Below are 22,505 nucleotides of genomic sequence, written 5' to 3' on the forward strand. Positions count from 1 at the left end.
CATATATCTTTAAGAAAACACAGTAACAAATAGACACTATAATTTATCTTGGGACCCAGTCACAACAAGAACAATCTTTATTGAATAATAATGATAGTCCACGTACAACACTCAAAATACTTAAAGACTGCACACTCTTAAGGAACACCACACTATTTCCTCTTTACAATAATATGGTCTCAGATATTCAGAACACACAGAAGAATAAATGAACTCTCACAATAGTGAACACACAGAATGAATGACAACAAACTGAAATCAGACTAATTCACTGTTGTTTTATGAGGATTGCTGCAAATGTAATAGCACTACTAGTATGGTATGTGTTTTTCAAAGGCAACAATCTCTCTCTTATTGATATTGTGGATGAGGCAAGGAGACATATCCCATGTCTATTCATTAACATTCTCTCTCTCTCTCTCTCTCTCTCTATATATATATATATATATTTATTTATATTTAGTCTCATAGGTTTATCCCACTGAAGCTACCAAACATCAACACTCCCTCTTAGCTAGGGAGCATAAACAAAATATTATATTTACCTCAATGTTAAATCAGGAATGACAAGTTTTAAAAATAGCTTTGATAAGAAGATATCCACCATTTAGATATCTTCTCAAGATATCAAGAATAATGGCCTCTTGAATGTCAGGTCATATGACATTCACCTAGTACTCAGAAAATGTTCATAGATAATGTATCCTCAATAATACTTACCATAGAAACATTCATGGCCTGTTTATGGAACTTAATCCACCATACAAGTTATCATCTATCATGATCTTCTTAGACGTCATAAGATGTCCATCACAATAGAAGGCCATGGTGTATTTAGGAAACTTAATCCACCATGCAAGTTATCATCTATCATGATTTTCTTAGACATCATAAGATGTCCATCACAATTGAAGGCCTTGGTCTATTTAAGGAACTTAATCCACCATGCCAGTTATAATCTATTATGCTCTGTGTAGACACCATGAAATGTCCATCATAATAGAAGATTAAGTTATTGTAAAATCATCACCTTTCAATAACTTCTACAGATACAAGTGATAATCATTTGGAAGTCATCACTTCCTCATGATGTACATACAGGGTAGGTCCATCAAAATCATGCAGTCAGTCACATGGATTTTCAGACTCCTTTTGAATATCAATCTTTAAGCTCCTAATCCAATGTTGCCTCAAATGAAGTGTAAGACTTCCTCTGAATATGATATCACTCTTCCTTTTACTGCAAGAACACCCCAGAGAGAAAGGAAAAGATCAAGGTAAATACCTCTTATAGTACGTGTTGAAATAAAGAGGGAGACTGTTGTCGGAAAATTATATATTGTAGCCGATGGGTAGAATTGTACTCGAAAGGGCACGTGGCGGTTGAGTCACCCCTTCAGGAAATTATATGTACACCTTCCGAAAGGGACTATTGGGACATCATCATAATCATATTGTAAGCATTGTAGTGCATATTGCGTATATGAATAAAGTATTTGTTTAGTGTTATATCTTATTGTACTACATGCAATAAGTATCCTTTTAACCTGTACGATAAACATTTGGCGTTGTTGCTAGTCGAACCTGGAACAAAGGAAGTGCTATGAAGATTAATGTCGAATCTGCTTAATAAAGATAGGAATAAGATAAAAGATAAGGATCACATATGCACAACACAGGAAGTATTAATTTTAGCACAATAGGCAGAGTGCAGAAAGAAGCTTCAACAGCTTACCGATGGACACTGAGGGGGTGAAGGAGCAAAGACGGAGGGAATGCATTCACCTAGCAGACCGAGGAGTGCCGAGGAATTACTAGAAGAGACTCAACAATGATTGAATTTGGTGGAAGAGACAAGGGAGGAGTTCCTTGTATACGTTGAGAGTAGAGAATCCGAAAGGAAGGGAAGTAACTCACATGGCTCAAAGTGTTGAAGGAGCACAAGCGTGCAGTGAACTCTTCATTCCCGATACACCCGATGAATGGATATAGGTAGAGAATCGAACAATTTTGTTTGAGGAAGATCTTTTCTCACCAAGTAATGTGGTTGTTGGAAGTAGGGCAGTTGTCCGAAGTAGTGCGGCTATGCAGAACAGTGTGGGTGCTCAAAACAATGCAGGTACTCAAAACAACGCAAGTACTCAGAACAATGTGGGTGCTCAAAACAATGCAGGTACACAGCAAGTACCACACAATTAGAAGAAAGAAGCAATGGCAGGACCAAAGGAAAAATTGTCGAAGTTCAACGGTGATGGGATGGCAGATGTGATTAGACACTGCAAAACATGCAAAACAATATAGATGGGAAATTGTGTAATGGACCGAGATGACTAGGTCCATCAATTCCTGATGACCCTACGAGGTGTAGCGATTGATTGATTTTCGGATGCCAATCCTCATAAATTAACTACATGGACAAAAATCGGGAAGGAATTCATAGTAGAGTTCCAACCACTAAGGGACGATAATGAAATTGTGGTAGAAATATACAATACGAAGCAAGGAAAGAATGAAACGATCCATGTGTATGCAAGAAGGCTAAAAGAGTTGGTGGGGAAGATGGAGAGCCAACTAGCAGACGAATTAAAGAAAAGAAGGTTTGTTGAAGGGCTACAATCAACACTAAAGAAAAAAAGTGAAAATTGTACCTCCAACATTCCAGTATCGTACATAGATCAGTATAATCAGACAATGGATCTGGAGAGTGAGCAAAAAAAGAAAAAAGAAGAAACACAAATTGTCGGACTCAAATGATTCATCTTTCGAAAGTAGCAGCAGTGACGAACAATCAAGTAAGAAAGTTCGAGTATTGCAAAAGGGTATGTTACGGATGATGAAGGAATTTAAAATTTTGAAAAAGAATCCTGACTTGGTAAAAAGGGAATTGTGGTGTACGGACTGTAAGGAGGGCCACACAAAGGGCTCCTACCCGTAAAAACAATTTTGCGATATCTGCCAGATTACAGGACATTCCACAAAGGAATGCCCATTTAATATGAAGACAAAGTGACACCAGCAAGTGTTACTGACACAGGAAGTGTCCACAGCAAGAGCAACAAACATGAACAATGACACAACCTCTGGATGATACCGTAACAATAATCGACGCAAACGAGGTGGTAATAATAATAATAATAATAATAACAATGGAGGTCGAAGCTGGATACAATACGACTTGAGTGGACGACCGATGATACAATGTCGTGCATGTAACCTCTAGGGGCACTTCGCCAGAGAAAGAAACGCCACATTTGTTGTGGAGATGGTGCAGTTTAGGAGACCACAAGGATTCGAAATGCCCTAAGCAAGGGGTGAATTTGTCAAGCATCAAAACATGTGACAAGGAGATACCAGCCATCACTCACGAACAAGCAAAGAAGGCAATGTACCCAAATGCAGAGGAAGAAAAGAAGAGGTTGCAGCAAGCATGAATGGAATTGGAAAAACAAATGGAAACAGAAAAGTTACAAGCAAAAGACACTGTCGGCACCTCGAAGAGGAACCTGGTAGAACAAAATATTATAAGGCAGGTAATGCAAATGGAAGTTCCTATGAAGTTAAATGATCTTACAATACCTCAGTTGCAAATGGCGATACTGAATATGACACCACTCCTGAAAGCAACGAAAGAGACAAGAAGGGATGACAACGGAGCAACTGCAAAAGACCCAATGCTATTGGCACTCACTACAGGAAGGCATCCGGCAATAGTAGAGATGGGTATATCTTGGAAACCGTACTAATGGACACAATCGTCGATCGAGGGTCAGGAGTAAACGTACTACCAGAGGATATATGGAAAATGTTGGGACACCCTACGTTGTGGCCACCTACATTTGAATTACTTACTGCCGATCACCACGGGATTAAGCCTTTAGGGACCCTGATGGCACAACCTGTAACTATAGGCACACAACCGTTCCTATTGGACTTTGTGGTCATACTGTTAAAAAGAAAAGGGTACGATGCCATCCTCGGATGGGGCTAGCTAGTATAGGCGAAGGTGAAACATGATTGGAAGCAGAAAACCCTGTCCATGGAAGGCAAAGGTCAGAGATTTATAATCGACCTACACATACAGATGGTAGGTGAGGAGGCAACATCGTCGAATTCCGAAGGCGAAGGTGACGACAAGGGGAAGAAAAGAATGGAACCTGATGAAGGATTATTAAGATTGGAAGGAGGGTCGAATGATGATGACCTGGACTCGATGAATGACTTACTCCATTGGCAGATGGAGGACTAAGAGCTCTTTCCAAGCTGTAACATGTTAGGAGTCGAAGAGGGAAAAGAAGGGAACAAGTTTTTGAAGGAGTATAGCAAAGTGAAGGAGGGAGAAGTACGTGTAGATGAAATGTTGGCACATACATTTAGTGATGAAAAACCTATAAAGTATGAAGAGCCTACTGTAAAAACAATGAACTTATGAGATGAAACCAATCTGAAAAATATCTTTGTGAGAGATGACTGGAATCTAGTCCTGAAGGCACCAACATTCAAAATATTTATAAGTACAAGGACGTGTTTGCATGGACGTATAAGAATTTGAAAGGAGTACCACCAGAGTTATGTGTCCACCGGATACCATTAATAGGTGCAGTGCTTCTATGGAAGTGGTCGTACCAGTTGAACAAAAATTATGCTGCATGGGTCAACTGATGAGATTGACCGAATGCTGGAAGCAGGAATTATTTTTAGGGTTTAGACAAGTGATTGGGTATCCCGATTGTGATATCTCTAAAGAAGGATACCACACTGATAAGAATACGCATAGACTTTCGATACCTAAATGCAGTAATGATTAAAGATCCATTTCTGATACCATTCACCGATAGCATTCTGGAAGAAGTTGCAGAGCATGAAATTTCTTCATTTATGAATAGATTCTTTGGATACAACCAAATATTCATCGTCGAAGAAGATAGGCTGAAAACAACATTCATAGTGGAAGATGAAGTATATGCCTATAACAAGATGTCGTTCGAACTATGTAATGCTCCAACAACATTCCAGAGAATTATCTTACACTTATTTGATAAAATGTCTATTGGAAACTTTAAAGCATTCCTGGATGATTCATCAATTTTCAGCACAGAGGATAAACATATAACAACACTCGAAGAATGCATGGAGAGATGCAGATGGGCAAGATTGGCACTATACCCGAAGAAGTGCAGGTTCATGATGCCACAGGGGAAGCTATTAGAACACATAGTCTGCAAAGCAGGATTAAAGACGGATCTTGACAAAATCCGTGTAATTTTGGATATGCCACCGTCGACAGATGTATTACAAGTAAAATCATTCCTCAGACATATTGGATACTATTGGAGGTTCATCAAGAACTTTGCGAAAATGTCCTACCCACTAGACAAACTAACCTACAAGGGTGAACCTTATAAATGGGAAGCGGAGCAGAATGAAGCTTTTGATGGACTAAAAACGAGGTTGGCCAAAACACTGATTCTAGCTTTATCCGAACTAGGATAAAGAGTTTCATGTTCATGTTGATGCATCGAACTACGCGATTGGAGCAACATTGGCACAAACAGGTGACCACGGACTGGATCATCCAATATCTAAAGTAGAGAAAAATTACAATACGACAAAACAAGAAGCACCCGGAATGGTGTACACAGTACAAAAATTTAGGCATTATTTACTGTCAACACCATTCGTATTTTATGTGGATCATCAAGCGTTGATATATCTTGTGGAGAAGCCTATCATACAAGGAAGGATAAGTAGATGGTTATTACTATTGCAAGAATTTAGATTCAAGATTGTGGTATGGCCATGAAAGAGTCATGTAAGTGCAGATCACTTATCGAGAATAAGATCGGGAGAGCCACCAGAGGGGGTCAATAATGATTTTCCTTACGCACAGCTATTTTAGATTGCAATACTAACATCTTGGTACACGTGTATCGGAGAATATCATTTGACGAGACAATTTCCTAGTGAAATGTCATCGAGCGAGAGAAGGAAACTCATACTAAGGAGTCGGATATTTCAATTGATAAACGGGTTACTGTATAAAATGGGACCTGACCAAATTTTAAGGTGATGCATTCAGGAGGAAGAAATACCGAAGGTGTTGAAGGAAGCACATGAAGGACTAGCAGGAGGACACATGGGGCCGGATACAACTGCACGGAAGATACTGCTGGTAGGGTTATGGTGGCCAACCGTGCACAACGATGCCAAGGAATGGGTCGTTGCCTGCGATACATGTTAAAGAGCTAGAAAACCATTGAAAAGAGACTTCATGCCTTTGAATCCTTCACACGCATAGGAGTTATTTGAAAGATGGGGGTTGGACTTTGTCGAACCCCTCAAGGTAAGTAAAACTAGAAGATGCAGGTACATTGTGGTGGTGAGGGAATATCTAACCAAATGGGTGGAGGCACAAGCACTATCGGACAACTCTGCGGTAAGCAAAGCTAAATTTATCTATGAGCAAATAATTACAAGGTACAGGGTTCCACTACAGTTGAGAAGCGACGGTGGAGGACACTTTGTCAATCACGTTATCCGACTACTCACTACAGAATTCAAAATATACCATTCTCTGTTAAGCCCGTACTACCCGAGAGCTAACGAACAAGCAGAAGTCACTAATAAGATCCTAGTTGGAGTGATTTATAAGTCTTGTGCAGTTGAAGGAGAAGATTGGGAAGAAAAGCTACCATCAACATTATGCGCACTTCATACAAGGTAACCACTAGACACTCCATTTCATTTGATGTACGGACAAGAAGTTGTAGTGCCGATGGAATTCATGGTACCAAGTTTGAGGATCGTGATCGAAAACAAGCTTAGAGATATGGAAAGCCTAAGGGAAAGATTGTATAACTTAAATAAACTTGATGAGCGACGATTGCAGGAACAATGGGCCACAGAAGTTACACAAAACAGGCGTAAAGTATGGCATGACAAACATTTAAAAATTGAATAAATTTCAACCAGGCCAACTAGTTTTAAAGTATAATGGGCATAACGAGATCAAACCAGGCAAATTTAAAGTTAAATGGGTTGGACCATATAAGATCTGCGAAGTTGGCAATAATGGAGCAATCAAATTATGGACACTCAACGGGAAGTAAGTGCCCAACACAGTAAATGGGTTGAAGTTGAAAATCTATCATGAAAAAAATAGCACGCCCCTGTGGATGAACATTTCAGAAACAATATTAGTAGGAATTTATTTTTTTAAAGAAAAAGAAAAAGTAGTAATGTATATATGTAAATAAGTAAATGTAAATAGGCATAATAAATAAATATGTACATAATAAGTAGCTAAAAGAGAAAATTATAAATTGGAGCAACAACAAAATATAAGCTAAAGAAGGCATCGTATGGTCAAGAAGGCCCTAATTATAGGAGATTATAATCACCATACGATCTACAGGAGCAATTAAGGAACACCATATGATAGGAAAATATAGGTACAACATGGCTATTGAAGGGAGCGTTGTACGAGGAACACCATACGCTCATTGCATGGTATAAGGAAACACTAGAGGAGTACCGTTTTGCAATACAAGAGTAGCATACAACCTTCATAGAAGAACACTATACAGAAGGAAAGGAGAAGCTTTGAAGAGACACCATACATCCACATGAGAACACTATACCGAAAGGAAAAGAAGGGAAAAACCTTGCAGAGGCACTATATAGTTACATAAGGACAACGTACGGTCACAGAAGAACACCATACAGTCACACATAGGCAGTATATTGTGTGGCTCGCCAAAGAATAGAACAGTACGGCCCATCAAGAGATAGATTACTAAAAGAGGTCACACAACACCGTATGGATAGTTGTGGAAGGAAGAAGTCGACCATACGACTGTACATTATAAGAACAGCATTATAAGGAACTTAGAATCATTGTACGACCATCATAACAAACAAGGAATGGAGACAAGGAGATATCCCAAACGGACAAGACATTAGAAGCCTAGAGGAAAAGACCGTACGGCCATCAACTAGTAGGAGAGCAAAATACAAAGCATGTGGTATTACCATACGGACAATCATAGCAAACACGGAGTAATACCATACACCATGCAAATAACACATTGAGTTGATGCCATGGAGTAATACTAAACACCGTATGGCTAAGAAGTTTGCAGAGGAAAGCTGTAAATGTCATTGTACAGTGTACAGACATTGTATTGAGGTCTAAATGCTTTGATTTTAATAAGTGAAGCGAGAAATAGAAGCCATCCAACCGTACAGTCTCAGGAGGAGAAACAGTACACCAATACAGTAGATAGAGCATTGGATAAAGGAGTCGTATGGATCTATACGAACATCATTAGAAGTAAAAAGAAACTTCGAAATAAGTTGTGTACGGAGGCAACTGACCTAACCGTGTTGTCTTCTTCAAAGTAAAATGACAAATAAATGGCAGTTATGCATTCAGCCAATAAAAGGGCTTGAAAAAAGAAATTAAAAGAAGACACAACAATAACTGCAGCCATGAACAACAATGTAAAGATTTTGCCATCTGGAGTACATGTAGCAGGAGGGACAAGTAGAAGACCAAGCAAAAAGAAAGGGAAGCAACCAGCACAGTCGGCTGCAACAGATAATCTGATGCAGGAGCATCTTGCATGGGAAATTTTTTTTTTTTTTTTAAATTGGAGAGAAAGTGACAAAAATTAGAGGAAAAATAATTTAAAATAAAAAAGGGGAAAAGAGGAAGAAAAAAAAGGGGAATTTTTTTTTTCGAGGTGCATAGGTGGCATAAATAGAAAAAAAATTAAAATGGTTGTCATTCCATTTATCGAGGTGTGTAGGTGGAATTCTAGAAGTTTGTGGACATTTTATTAAATCATACATTTAATAGTTGTTGGGTCACGTGGTGTTGCTTAGTTGTATTTGGGTGGGAATTAAATATTTGTTGAAAGGTAGTTACATTTACCTTTTATCCCACATTGGTTGTGTTGGTAACATCGTACGTGGAAAGTGCCTAATTAAGCAAGGCATTTGAGTATTTCTAATCAAGCTTCAAGGTGATCTCTTCTTAGTAGAAGCTTGGAGAGAAAGAGGAAGCTAAAGGGCAAGTTTTTTCGAATTCGTGGATAGAGCACCGAATGTGAGGCAATTTACAGCAGGATTGTGGTAGAGTTGCAAGTTTGTGAGAAAAGCTAGTGGCTGCGGTTTAGAAACAAGGAGGTTGCTTGGTGGCTTGCAAGCACAAGTTGAGATCTTGCAGGTTTCTACCAGAGTGTGGATCTGGACTAGCTAGGGTTTGGATTGGATCTTGAGGGATCTTGCAGAACTGTTATTCTACTTGCTTTGTATTAGGCCATAATTGGGAAGGCCTTATAGCCCAACACATTGCATTTAACAGTTATTTTATGAATAAAGAGTTGTGATTTGATATCAAATCTTGCATTGTTGTTGTGTTTTCGTTGTGTGGTTATATAGTTGGGGGCTAGGACATCTCCTTTGGGGATTCTCCTACCTTGCGCATAATCTTGCATTTGAAGGGTTGAATGGAGTAGAATGCAGGAAGTGGTGGCAGGAGACACCTGATAACAATCCAGTGAAGGCCAACATTCGAAAGGCACAGGTTGAATGAGTAATGCAAATGCATGTATTCTATATTCGAGATTATGAAGGGTTTTTGTGCACAATGATAGAAATGTACGATAAGTTGTCCTGAACCAGTACGTTTGCCTATCTTGAAAGCAACTTGGTAATATCATTCAGACCAGCAAACTTCACACGGATATTCGAGATACCTAGTCATGCACAAGGGGGAAGGAAAATAGATAGTAAACCGAAAAATTTGAGTCGAGAGGTAAAGACACAACCGATATAGCTTGTATGTGGGGCTCTCACAGACACATCAAAAGGTAGAAGACTGAAGAAGTCCAATGTGCAGGAAGGGCACTGGCATTGTCTTATGGATGAAGTAAAAATTCGCCTCACAAGATCCAACCGCGCTTTAGATATATCATACCCACACGCTGCCATGATGAACGAGATCCTAAATGGAAGTGTATGACTGGGCTACATTGTTGGCAGAATAGATGTATGAATTCACGACACTACAACACAAGAGGTTCTACATGTCACACTATGCCATTGGGCTATTCTTAGAGGCACGACATGGATGATCCCCAACAATGCACTAGAGGCCAAACCAGGACCACTTGCACCAAGCAAACCCCCGATCATGCAGTGGAGGCATCTCAATACACTGGGCAGCAAGACCACAATTGGATAGAAACGAACAAGACCGGATGGAGGAAATACTGATAGTGGTTGTGAGGAGACTTCTTCTGAGGAGGGTGAGACTGATGAGGAGGACGAAGAGGATGAGGAGGTAGAAGTAATTACAGCTACACCATTAAGATTTCCACGGCTTGCACTCTCAGCAATGACACACTTGGTTCTCGCAGGTATACATGGCATTTCAGGGTTTGGCCAGTTTAGACAGCCAGTGGTGATGACTCCGGCTACAGTTGCAATTCAGCCTGCTGTAGAGACACTATCATTTGAGAGGCATTAGCAGAGGCACATCCATCACCAATGGAGACAGTCGTTCCAGAGGTAACAATGGAACCTGCTTGAGAGATTTTACCAGAGGCAGGGGTCGCAGTGCTAATACCTAATGAGGAGGTGGACACTCAAGGAGTGATGGAGATACCAACAGGCAAGGGTTTGAGGACGCCGCATGTTCATTTAGACATAGGGGGTTCAGATACAGTGGTTACGGTGGATACAACATTGTTAGCATTGCCTAAGCAACCAGATAGAGGGCAGAACTCAGAGGTTGAGCATGTACTTGAGAATGAGGCTTCATCGTACACTAGCACCTCGAGCGACATATTTTCACAAACCTACATGAGAAGTAGCTCCGAAGGAAGATCCTCTACACACAAGTGGAGGGGAGCCACTAGACACGAACTGATGGACTACCACATAGTGTTGTTGAGTGGATGGTGAAAGCAATAGAGAGAGCTATGGGTGCTTAGCAGCAGCCTCCAGTAGCACCAGAAACAGGGATGAGAGAGGCATTCTTCACTGATATAGCAACTCATGCTCGCCAAGGAGTCGCCTCTGTAGAGATACAAGCCTTAGAATTCGTAGTAAAGGAGCTAGAGAGTGTGAGATCCTTCATTAGATTAGGATGCCCAGCAGCCTTTACAGTTTGTTTTGAGGAGCAAGGGTGGTTGAGTGTGGAGACTACAAAGATGCACCAGGATTGGGCCATTACGAGAGATTCAGGTATGGAGAGCCGAGTAGAGGCTTTGACTCAGAAGATAGTCGAAATACATAGAGATGCATATTACACCCTTTGGAGGAGGAAAGAAGACCAGGTAGCAACATAGAGGACTCAGGAGGAGTCAGCTACCAGGTTAGTCACAAAGAGGGCAGCATTGGTAACCTAACAGAGTCAACTATAGAAGGTGGCAGCAGAGAGGGAACAGTTAGCAGTAGAGGAGCAGGTGGTAGAGGAGAAAGAAAGAGAGCTTGGAGAGATTGTTGAAATGATGCAATCAGCTTTGGAGCTTCTAAGTACAGAAGGAGCAAGTGTATCAGCTACAAGCAAAGTTGAACGAGCTTAGAGCATGGACAGCTACTACACCAAGGATGCATCCCTCTTCTTAGTATCTAAATATTGATGTAATTAATTGTTTTGATTCTAATTTGATTTTTCTTGTAAGGGTTTTTTCTATTTTGTCGTCCGGAGACGACTTTACTTTTTGGGGGGGATGATGTTGTCGGTAAATTTTATATTGTAGCCAATGGGTAGAATTGTATCCAAAAGGGCGCATGACGGTTGAGTCACCCCTTCAAGAAATTATATGTACACCGTCCGAAAGGGACTATTGGGACATCATCATAATCATATTGTAAGCATTGGAGTGTATATTGCATATATGAATAAAGTATTTGTTATGTGTTATATTTTACTGTACGACATGCAATAAGTATCCTTTTGTGGTAAACAGAGACTAATAAAATACTCAAGGATAATAAATAATTCAGCATAATAATATAAGATCATTTCAATATCATATAGATAAATATCTAATTTAAATCTATACTTTGAACTTATATTCCATCTTCTATATACATACTTTAGTCTATGTTTTCAACATATTCTTTCTTTATGCATATAATAATCAAAGATAACCAATTTCCTCAATCTATATTCACTTGTATTCATAAGAAATAAACAATTAATGCTTACCTCCAACATTACCTTAACTTCTTCAATCCCTATGCATGTGGCCTATTGAAGATGGTAATCCTTTTATTATGTGTTTGTTATGGCTTTGAATATATCTTACAATGCCTCCACCTCCTAATCCACGTGGGTATCCAAAGTGGATCTATGACAGTTGGGTTCTCACCTTTAATGGGAAAGTACGAACATATTGTTAGAAAGGCCAAGGTTGCCGTTGCACCAAAAGATTGACTTATCAATGCCCGATACAACCAATAGTCTTATAGAACCACACAAGGCAGTTAAGTCATGTTGCGAGTCCTACGAGGGACACTGGCCCTCTGCCAACACATATCACCTTTAATGGGTCGAGCTAGTGGAAAGGCCTCCTCTTTCCTTGTTTATAAATTCCCTTTCTCTATGTCTTTGCCCGTCAGTGGATCTACATGGGAGCATGACATATATTGAATCGTCTTTTATATATTAGTGGGTTGGATTCAGAAAATTGCTTGTACTCTTCTATTCTCGATACTAATGGTATCACAAGCAGTGGTTAATGTTATATCAATGTGTTTCCTTGTCATATATTGTATGTCGGTTGGATCTATGATGATATCTACAATTTATTATGTCCTCTGCAACTTATTTATGTTGCTCCTTTTGTTGGATTTTGTGCACGGTGATTGTACTATCAAATATGTATTGCCACGTGGAAGTCATGCCATTATAACTGCAGTCTTATCTATCCATCACTACTTCAGACTTTCATGATAGTCATTGTTACATTCAAATAAAATCTCCATTTCTCATTTCTTTCACACATTCTGGAAGTTACATGGCAGTAATTATGTGATCTCGAGTCTCTATCTCCTATGTGATTTGCATAATTATATGCAACGACAGCGATAGTGACATCCAAAGAAAAAGTTTGACACCTTGTTGAGCCCTCACAACGTTGTGAGAGTTCAAAAATGGCCTTGCGCATAGTTGCAGGAAGCACACAACCAAAACAAGTCACACAAAGGATGATTTCTTCATCATCACTAATGGATATTGTTCTTTTGGGCAACACTTGAATCTTCTGTAGCTAAAAAATATGTCATATTTCCTATTGTTAATTCTTATTCTCTTACATTTGCAGCCAGCTCTGATACCATGTTTTATGAGGATTGCTGCAAATGTAATAACATTGCTTATACAGTATGTGTTTTTCAAAGGCAACAAACTCTCTCTTATTGGTATTGTGAATGAGGCATGGAGAGACGTATCCCTTCATGGGACATGTCTATTCATTAACATATACTATATTAATTAATATAATGATATATATATATATCATATATCACAAATATATATATATGTATGTATGTATATATATCTACCATAGTATTGTCTCATAGGTTTATCTGACTAAAGCTACCAAACATCAACAATCACACTATACTACACAATGATCACCTACAAGAATACTCGAATATACTCAATACTGTGCATGATAGTTTCACACATAGATTATCATGCACCATGGACACTAACATTTACTCGTACATGCAGAACCTCAAAACAAAGACAATAGACAACCCACACGCATTAGCTAAAGTCGTTGCGTATCATAGAATACATACAATCCTAGAACAAAAAATTAGAGTTGCACTTTTGCCTTATGTGTCGAATGTAGATACAGATGTTACAAGAAGTGATCAGGCTTCCACTTCTAAAAACAATGAACACTTCATATGCACTGTTGTGACCTTTCAATTGCTGTCGTTAGGGACTCTTCATAGTCTTCGATGACTATCACCATAAGTCACTTGTACACTAATGCAACCGTCACAAATATATTGGAGAGCTCATGTAGTTACGGTTAACAATCTTCAACACTCTCTTAGCAAAGGAGATAGCCTTTCCAAATATTCAATTCATGGAATCTCTCAACATGACACTCTCAATGGCCTCACACGTTTCTGAGAAAGAAATTTTTTTATCGCGGAATCTCTCAACATAATAACATGATGGTCACCTTGGCTACTCTCATGTGTGAAATAAGCATACACACAAGCTCACATCACAAGATCACTCAACATGATGTTGTCATGGAGTCTCTCAATATGACATCCGCTATGACTACTCACATGAGTGGAAAGAGAAATACCATCGTCTCAGCAACAAACAAGGGCTTTCCCCTCAAATTTCTCCCTCTCAGAAAAAGATGCATTACAAAGGCCTTCATCTCACATGTCTCTATCTTAAGAAATATACATTAGAAGGGTTTTCGCCTCACATTTATCCATCTCAGAGAAATATGCATTATAATAAGTAGTAACAATCGCTAATGCTAAGACTCTTTCTTAGCAAGAGCATCATTCTCCACAATACCAAGTTGATGAATGACACTCCCCTTATTAACACAAACACACACACAACAAAATAGAGAAATAAACATCAAACTACAAGAACCAAACAATTGCAAGAACATAAAACTTGCTTTCTATTATTACAATCTTCATAAATATGAGATACTACAATCACATGGGCATTTTCTTTATAATAATCGGTAAGCCAAAGAAACCATATACATCATCCTGACTGCCCTAAGTAGCCCTACGACCTTCTTTATATAGGGGGATTTTAACTGCCCTAGAAGGTTCTAGAAATTCTAACCCTAAACTTTGAGGCCGACCATCCCTAAAAAACTATTATTTATCTTTTCTTATGTTGGAATAGGCCCAAACAATTTTTGGAACTCAAACGAATGTTTGAAGGAATTTCATTTTTCAATTCTATGTAGTGTGACTTTTAGAGGCCATAACACTTGACCCATTCACCTGATTGGCTATTATAACCCTATTTCAAAAATAGCAAAAAATGCCCTACAGAGGTGGCCTATGAAGCATTAGTCAGGTGAGGTCTGACCCCCCTCTCGCAACCTCTAAAGCCTTCAAAACTAAGCTCAATTTTTTTTACACTTATGCCAGAACCCAAAAAAGAAATCAATATCTTGAAAAGCACACTTGATCTTGCAATGAAACTTTACTACCAAGCTGAAATAACCAAAGAAAACCTCTAGGGAAGAAATTAGAACATCCTAAGCTCAAACAAACTTCTTACTAAAAATAGTAAATTTTCAAATATTGTAACTTTGCACAAAGATAGCCCTTATTAAAAACCTACACAATAAATTTGGGTGATGCAAGACAGCCCTTACATACAAGATGTTCCCACATATCTCAAAAATATGAAAACTTCACTCTAGAAAGTGGCTAGGTGAGAATGTTGGTTGTCTTCATCATTATAAATGCACTTGAGTTGAATTGCTTTCTTTTGAACCATATCTCTTGAATAATGATATTTCTTGTATCATTGAATATTGGATTAATAGAAACCTTTATATAGCTTTGATTATCACAATGAATCGCAATTTGTTCCAAAGTTTGTCCAAACAGTCTTGCAAGAAGTTTTCGAAGCCACAATAAATTTGGGTGATGCAAGACAGCCCTTACATATAGGATGTTCCTACATATCTCAAAAATATGAAAACTTCACTCTAGAAAGTGGCTAGGTGAGAATGTTGGTTGTCTTCATCATTATAAATGCACTTGAGTTGAATTGCTTTCTTTTGAACCATATCTCTTGAATAATGATATTTCTTGTATCATTGAATATTGGATTAATAGAAACCTTTATATAGCTTTGATTATCACAATGAATCGCAATTTGTTCCAAAGTTTGTCCAAACAGTCTTGCAAGAAGTTTTTGAAGCCACACTGCTTCTTGAGCTACCACACAAGCTCCAATATATTCAACTTCTGCAGTACTTTGAACTACACATGATTGTTTCCAGTTACAGCAAGAAATCATGGCAGATCCTAAGCTAGAACAACAACCAGAAGTGTTCTTCTTGTCTATTATTGTAATGTCACCACACTTGGAACCTACAAATCGATAAACAATTCAATAAATTTTAACTAAAGATTGAAACTTATTTTATTGGTAATAAAAGTATGGAATAAACACCAATTATTATGAAGACTACATGCATCTACAATAAATCAAGATAGCAAACACAAATGCGTAGACAAGGAAACTGATGATAGTTGTTAAAGTATGTAGCTTTGGTTAGACAATATTTGTGATCAATGATATATACATGCGTATGTATATATATATATATACCAATATGATTTACATACTGATATATATACATACATATATATAATCCAAATTGAATCATATTCTACATATGATGATCGCTGCATCAAGACTGATGTTCATATATGTGTTTTCATCTAAGATCATATCTCCATAATGATCGAGATATGTTCTGATCCTTATTCATTTAGATCAATATCGATCTGCATAATTATCATTATCAGGTTGTGTTTGAATCGACATCATTACGGTCTTTGATATATGATTAGACTTTTGTTATGTCTAATAATACCGAGTGGGTATGATGGTCAAATACCAGACAAGTATGTGAGTGAATGGTCATGTCTCCATTCGGAGACATGCCCATTCACTCTCACACCTTTTCCTTGACATATATATGTTTGATCTGCCTGATCTTGCTACGCATTGAAATCTATTAATGCAAAGCATATTTGAAGGAACATAAGCATCACAATTTGAAGAACATCTCTATTATATTACTGTAGAGTAATACATAGATTCTAAAGTAATTCAGATTTATTGCCATTAAAGTTTGAACCTGCAAATAAAATTGTTCATCAGTCGGCATTATTCTGAAATTTGATAGAGACTTTACATGGCATCAGAGCCTTGTTAAGGAAAGATCTTATTAAGTTTAAGAGATCAGATTTTCACATTGAGTTGTAGTCTCTTACTATTCTTCAAAAATGACAAATATGTTAAGATTTGAACACCAGCTTACAAGTGCTGACAACTTCGAATCTTGGAAACATTGAATAATGATGCTACTAAAAGAGAACAAATTAGAATCCTTTGTAAAAGAAGAAAAGAAAGAACCAAAAGATGATCCAAAGAAAACTCTATGGATTGAGAATAATAAGAAAGCTATGAAAATAATAGTAGATGTTGTTCGAGACCATATAGTACTTATTGTGGCAAAACATTTAACAACATATCGCATGTTTAAAGCCCTTGAAAATGCATTTATAGTAAATAACACTAGCAGAAAATTGGCTCTCAAAAGACAAATGAATAATATTAGCATGAACAAAGGAGAATCAGTAAATGCCTTCTTCATGAGAATCATTGAATTGAGAGATCAATTATCTTTAGTCAGTTATGAGATTGACAATCAAGAGTTATCCCTAATAGCATTAGGAGGACTACCAAATTCTTGGGAGTCATTTGTACAGGGTATAAGTGCAAGATCTAAACTTCCAAAATTAGATCGATTAAGATCTTATTGTCTTCAAGAAGAGTCGAGACTCATGACTAAAGGAAAACAAAAGACTATAGATGAAAAAATTCATGTTCTTAACACCAACTATCATAAGAAGGGTAAGAAGAACTCAAAAAGAAAAAGAAACTTTCATGGAAAAGAATCTTCAAAACAGAAAAAAGACCTATCTAAAATTCAACGTTTCGAATGTGATCAATACGGACATTATGCACTAAATTGTCCTGATCGATCAAAACTTCAAGCATCATTTTGCCAATACTGATAAATCAATCGAGGGTCAAGATCTTGAGAAGTATGCCTTCTATTCAGCCTTGTCTAGTCAAATATCAACCAAGTCCAACACTTGGATAGTCGATAGTGGATCTCCATCTTCAAAACACATCACTGGATATCAAGATAACCTAGAGAGCATGCAAATAGAAACAAATGATATCAACTCTTGAAGATGATGGTTATAGAGTTACATTCATGGAAGGTAAAGTACTAGCATGGGCAAAGAATTCAACAATAAAGAAGTCTCAAACTATAGGATAAGGCAAGGACTACTGTTACATCCCAATTTTTGCCCTAAAATTTTTTAAGCTAAATATAGCCATTGAACCAAAATAATTTTTCATGTTCAAGTGAAGTTAGCTGTTGTTTCATCATGGTAGCTATAGCCGTTGCTTTATTTATTCATGTTCATGTGAAATTGAAGCAGTTATCTTAAGACATTGCATCGATCTAAATTACTGTATGAATTTAAGTCAGTTAAATTTAGCCATTGTGTTCAAGTGAAATGAAGATAGTTTTTAGCCGTTGTTCATTCAGTTAGTATTTTTGATGAAATTCCTAACGATATTATCTAACAAATTATGAATCATGAATTGATGTTTTGGTGAGAATGATTGTTTTGAAGGTTGCAAGATAAAGACCGGAGAAAGAGGGGAAGCATTACGAAACAAGGTCATCGGAATGGAATGGTCATAAGATCCAGTCATCAGAAATGACAAGTTTCATAAAAATCGCCATGGCAAGTTATTTGAATTTGACAAAAAAATTCTTAGTGGAATCCGCAAGAGCTAAAAATTAAAGTTAAAATAAAATAATAATAATATAATTAATAAATATAAATAAAATTCTTACCTTAATTTAGTTTATCAAATAATAATAATATCACCTTACATTATTTTATTTGCTTAATTAAAATCATAAATATATAAACACAAGATGGCACTTTTACATTAAAAATTATAGTTCAATAATGCCACCTTGTGTGTACATACTTATAACCTTAATAAAGATAATAAAATAATATAAAATGATATTATTAAAACTGACCCATCATCTTTCCACCTCTTTTCGATTCTTTCTTTCTTTTCCAATCTTGAAGTCGAAATGAGTCTTGTAACGGAAGGAAGCCGTAAGGTCAAATGCGAATTAATAAATATGCTGGCCTTGTCGTCTTTTAGGCACCCTAAGATATCCATCTCACACTCTTTTTGCAAATACGTTTATCACCTTGCAAAATCCGTCAATCATCCTGCAAATACATTAATCACCTGCAAACATCATCTTGTCTAGCCACGGTATTATACCCTCTGAGCTCCCACGAAATCATTTTGCACATCATTGATCATTGGTTCCAGCGGATATCTGAACAGGCCACCAAGAAAGGTACAGTAACCTGTCTGTATAGCCAAAGCCAAGTAAGGATGTGTTAAATTGTTTTTATCTTCCAACTTTCAATCACGTTTTGTCCTTTCTAAGTCAAGTTGATTCAAAACATAAGAGTTGCGTGCACAGTATTGAGTCTTGTTGTTTACCATACGCTCAAATTATTTGAGAATGCCAACATAACTTGTATACATGGTTGATAATGAAGTAGTTGGTGTTTATAATAAAAGCAGACTATGGAAGTATTAATGCTTTATGTTCTCATCATATTCATTTTCTATTATTACCGATTGCCATCACTTTAAAAATACTTTTTGAATATAGACTATACCATTATCAAACCACATGTCTTAATCTGTAGATTTTGTCTTGAAATGTTATGTTGTCAAACAAACATACAGTAATAATGATCAATTCTGAATACCAAGGAATTTCATAGGATGTAAAGTCATAATCTTATAAATAAGTATAAAATGTAATGGTTCAGGCACCGAGGAGACACCGATCTGAAGATTTGTTGATGGTGTGAGGTGTAGATGAATCTGATAAAAGAAAAACAAGAATGGTATCAGTAATTGATAATACACAAATTAATCGAATGCAAATAGCTCATGTGATTCCACTTTGATAATTAGTTGTCAAGCTGAGTGGTGGAGATCGGGTTATAAAAACCCACCTCTGAAATCCCTGGCCAGGGCGATAAAAGGCAAACTTGCCACAACAAAATGATCGCGTTGTTGTCCTGATGCTTCAGTTATTCAACCGAATAGCTGTTGGGATCTCAACCCACCTGAGTACTCCGATGACTAGATCAATGAATGTCCCAAACCTGACCTCAGGGTAGGGAGGGCTATTCTATTAATTTAGAACTTGTGGGGATAAGTAAAAAGGTTCGCGGTTGGGAGGTTAAGCCTACAAAAATGCTTCTCCTCTCAATTAATTGGAAAAGTCTCTCAAGTAAATCAGTACGTATCTTTGTTTTTAAGTTAGTTTTCTTTATTTTTCAACTAAAAGATTTTTCTTGGAAAAAGATAGATGTTATCATAGAAATATAATTTAGTTTTTTTTTTAGCATGTTAGATGCAACTTCTCATTTCAACAATTCAGATTTGGGTTAAATTTCAGCATTTAGATTCAATTTCAGTATTAGATTATTAGATTTATTCTCAAAATTTAAATTAGATTTAAATTCAGTAAATAGAATAGATTTAATTTCCTGATCTCAACAGTTAGTTTAGAATTTTAGATTTAGCTAATTATGTAATTGAATAATGTAAACTCAAAATCGGATTAGATAAATGAAGAAAGTAGTTGTAGAAGTCCAGCTGTTACAACTACTATATGAACTTTGCTCTAAGACAAATCGTGCAGTTGTTCATGAGACCTCAGATTCAAATGAAATCTGGCATCGAAGATTAGGTCGTATCAACTTTCGTGCCATAACATCTATGGGGAAGTTGGTAACTGGAATGCCCCAATTGAGTTAAATTCAAAATAAATCTTGTAAAGGTTATGCCTTAGGGAAAAACACAAGAAAAATTCATTTCCTCATAGTTTGAGCAAAACTAAAGATGTGTTAGAACTAGTACACTTTGACCTATGTGGACCCATGTCAACAACATCCTTAGGAGGTTTTTTGTACTATGTGATATTTGTTGATGACTTTTTGAGGAAGACATGAATATAATTCCCTAAGTTCAAAAAATTTGAAGAGATTCTTTCAAAATTTAAAGAATTCAAAACCATCACTGAGAACTCTATAGTATCCTCCCCTATTTTTTTCCCAAATAAAGAAACTTGCAAGCTACTTTATGATATCAATTAATTTGCTTAATAACTCAACATAGCATTTTTGTCAAACACTTGGCACACATACTACAATATATAGGAAAATCTTAAACTTCTTATTTGCTAATTAAATAATGATTTTTGCCATGTAAATGTGCTCATACAATTGTTTAACATGCTGCGACAACTATTAGTCTCGTATTCAACAACTACAATGCAAAAGTATAAAAATTTGACAGAAGAAACCTGGAATTAGTTGCTGTAGTATTTTTGCAGATGTAGTTGGCAGCCTTCCAAACCCCCAAATCAGCAAGAATAAACAATAAACTTGTTGCAAATACTGTTCACACACTGTAGCAAATTCACTATTCATGTGCACCATAGCAACCACTATTCATGCGCACTGTAGCAAAACATTATTCATCCGCACTGTAGCAAAACACTATTCACGCGCACTGAAGCAAAACACTATTCATTCGTACTGTAGCAAAACACTAAATGAAACCCAGTGTGTTTGGAAACACCGTTAATCCTCCGGACTGTGTCTTTCAACAACGAAGAGAATGCTAGCAAAGAGAGATTCCGTCCTCCTAGCCCGATGATCAGATATCCAGCAACATAACATTAATCTTCATCCAAGCATACTAAAAAGAAGCTCTTCCATTTCTTTTATAGTGCTCTCACAAGAGCTCAATCCTTCGTTTTCTTAATGTGGGATAAAACATAACTCCCTTTATGTAACTTATGTCTCCAATGTGTTATAAAATAAAGGGGACTCTTTTAATTTAAATATTTCCCACAAACTATAGTCTATGCATTAGTAAAGTTAAATATTTAAATTTAACTTTATAAAATAGCTTTATCAATGCATAACAAATATTATCAATAATAAACAAGTCTTCTTGTTGATTTTAAACAATTACCATCGACATACCGCTGCCACTGGATGTCCGACCATGTCGAAGATGACTTACTATAAATAGTAAGTATGCCCAAAGTTGCCTCAAAACTCCTCAGAAAGACCTGCAACTGAAACTATCTAGGCCAAATGGCCTCTAAGTCCCTTTAATGTCCTGGTTCGCCTACGGGACCGTGGGGAAATAGGCTAACGACAACATCATGCTATGAATGCTTAAAGAAAGAAAATTAAAATTCTAAGAACAAATAATGGGAAAGAATACACTTCTAAAATATTTAAAGAATTATGCAAACTTGCAAAGATTAAGAGGAAGTTTACAATTCCCTACAACCCACGACCGAATGAGTTGCTGAAAGAAAAAATAGAACTATTGTAGAAACTGCTAGGGCTATGATATATGATCAAAACTTGAGCATGTCATTTTGAGCTGAAGCATCTAATACAACACAGTCTATATTCAAAACAGATGTCCTCACTCACATCTAGACAACAAAACTCCTAAAGAAGCCTTTTCAAGTATGAAACTTGAAATTAGTCATTTGAGGATATTGGATGTC

At 37.0% G+C, this 22,505-nt stretch overlaps 1 protein-coding gene across 1 annotated transcript in view; it reads right to left on the reverse strand.

Annotated features, from left to right (window-relative positions):
* The window catches only part of LOC149531973 (protein RAE1-like), a 260,333-nt gene that overhangs the window by 1,006 nt on the left and 236,822 nt on the right, over nucleotides 1-22,505 (reverse strand). The gene's annotated exons all lie outside the window — the stretch shown is intronic.

This window comes from Cupressus sempervirens, chromosome 11, assembly GCF_028749045.1.
Source record: "Cupressus sempervirens isolate cs-2001-9-10 chromosome 11, ASM2874904v1, whole genome shotgun sequence".
Lineage (NCBI taxonomy): Eukaryota > Viridiplantae > Streptophyta > Pinopsida > Cupressales > Cupressaceae > Cupressus > Cupressus sempervirens.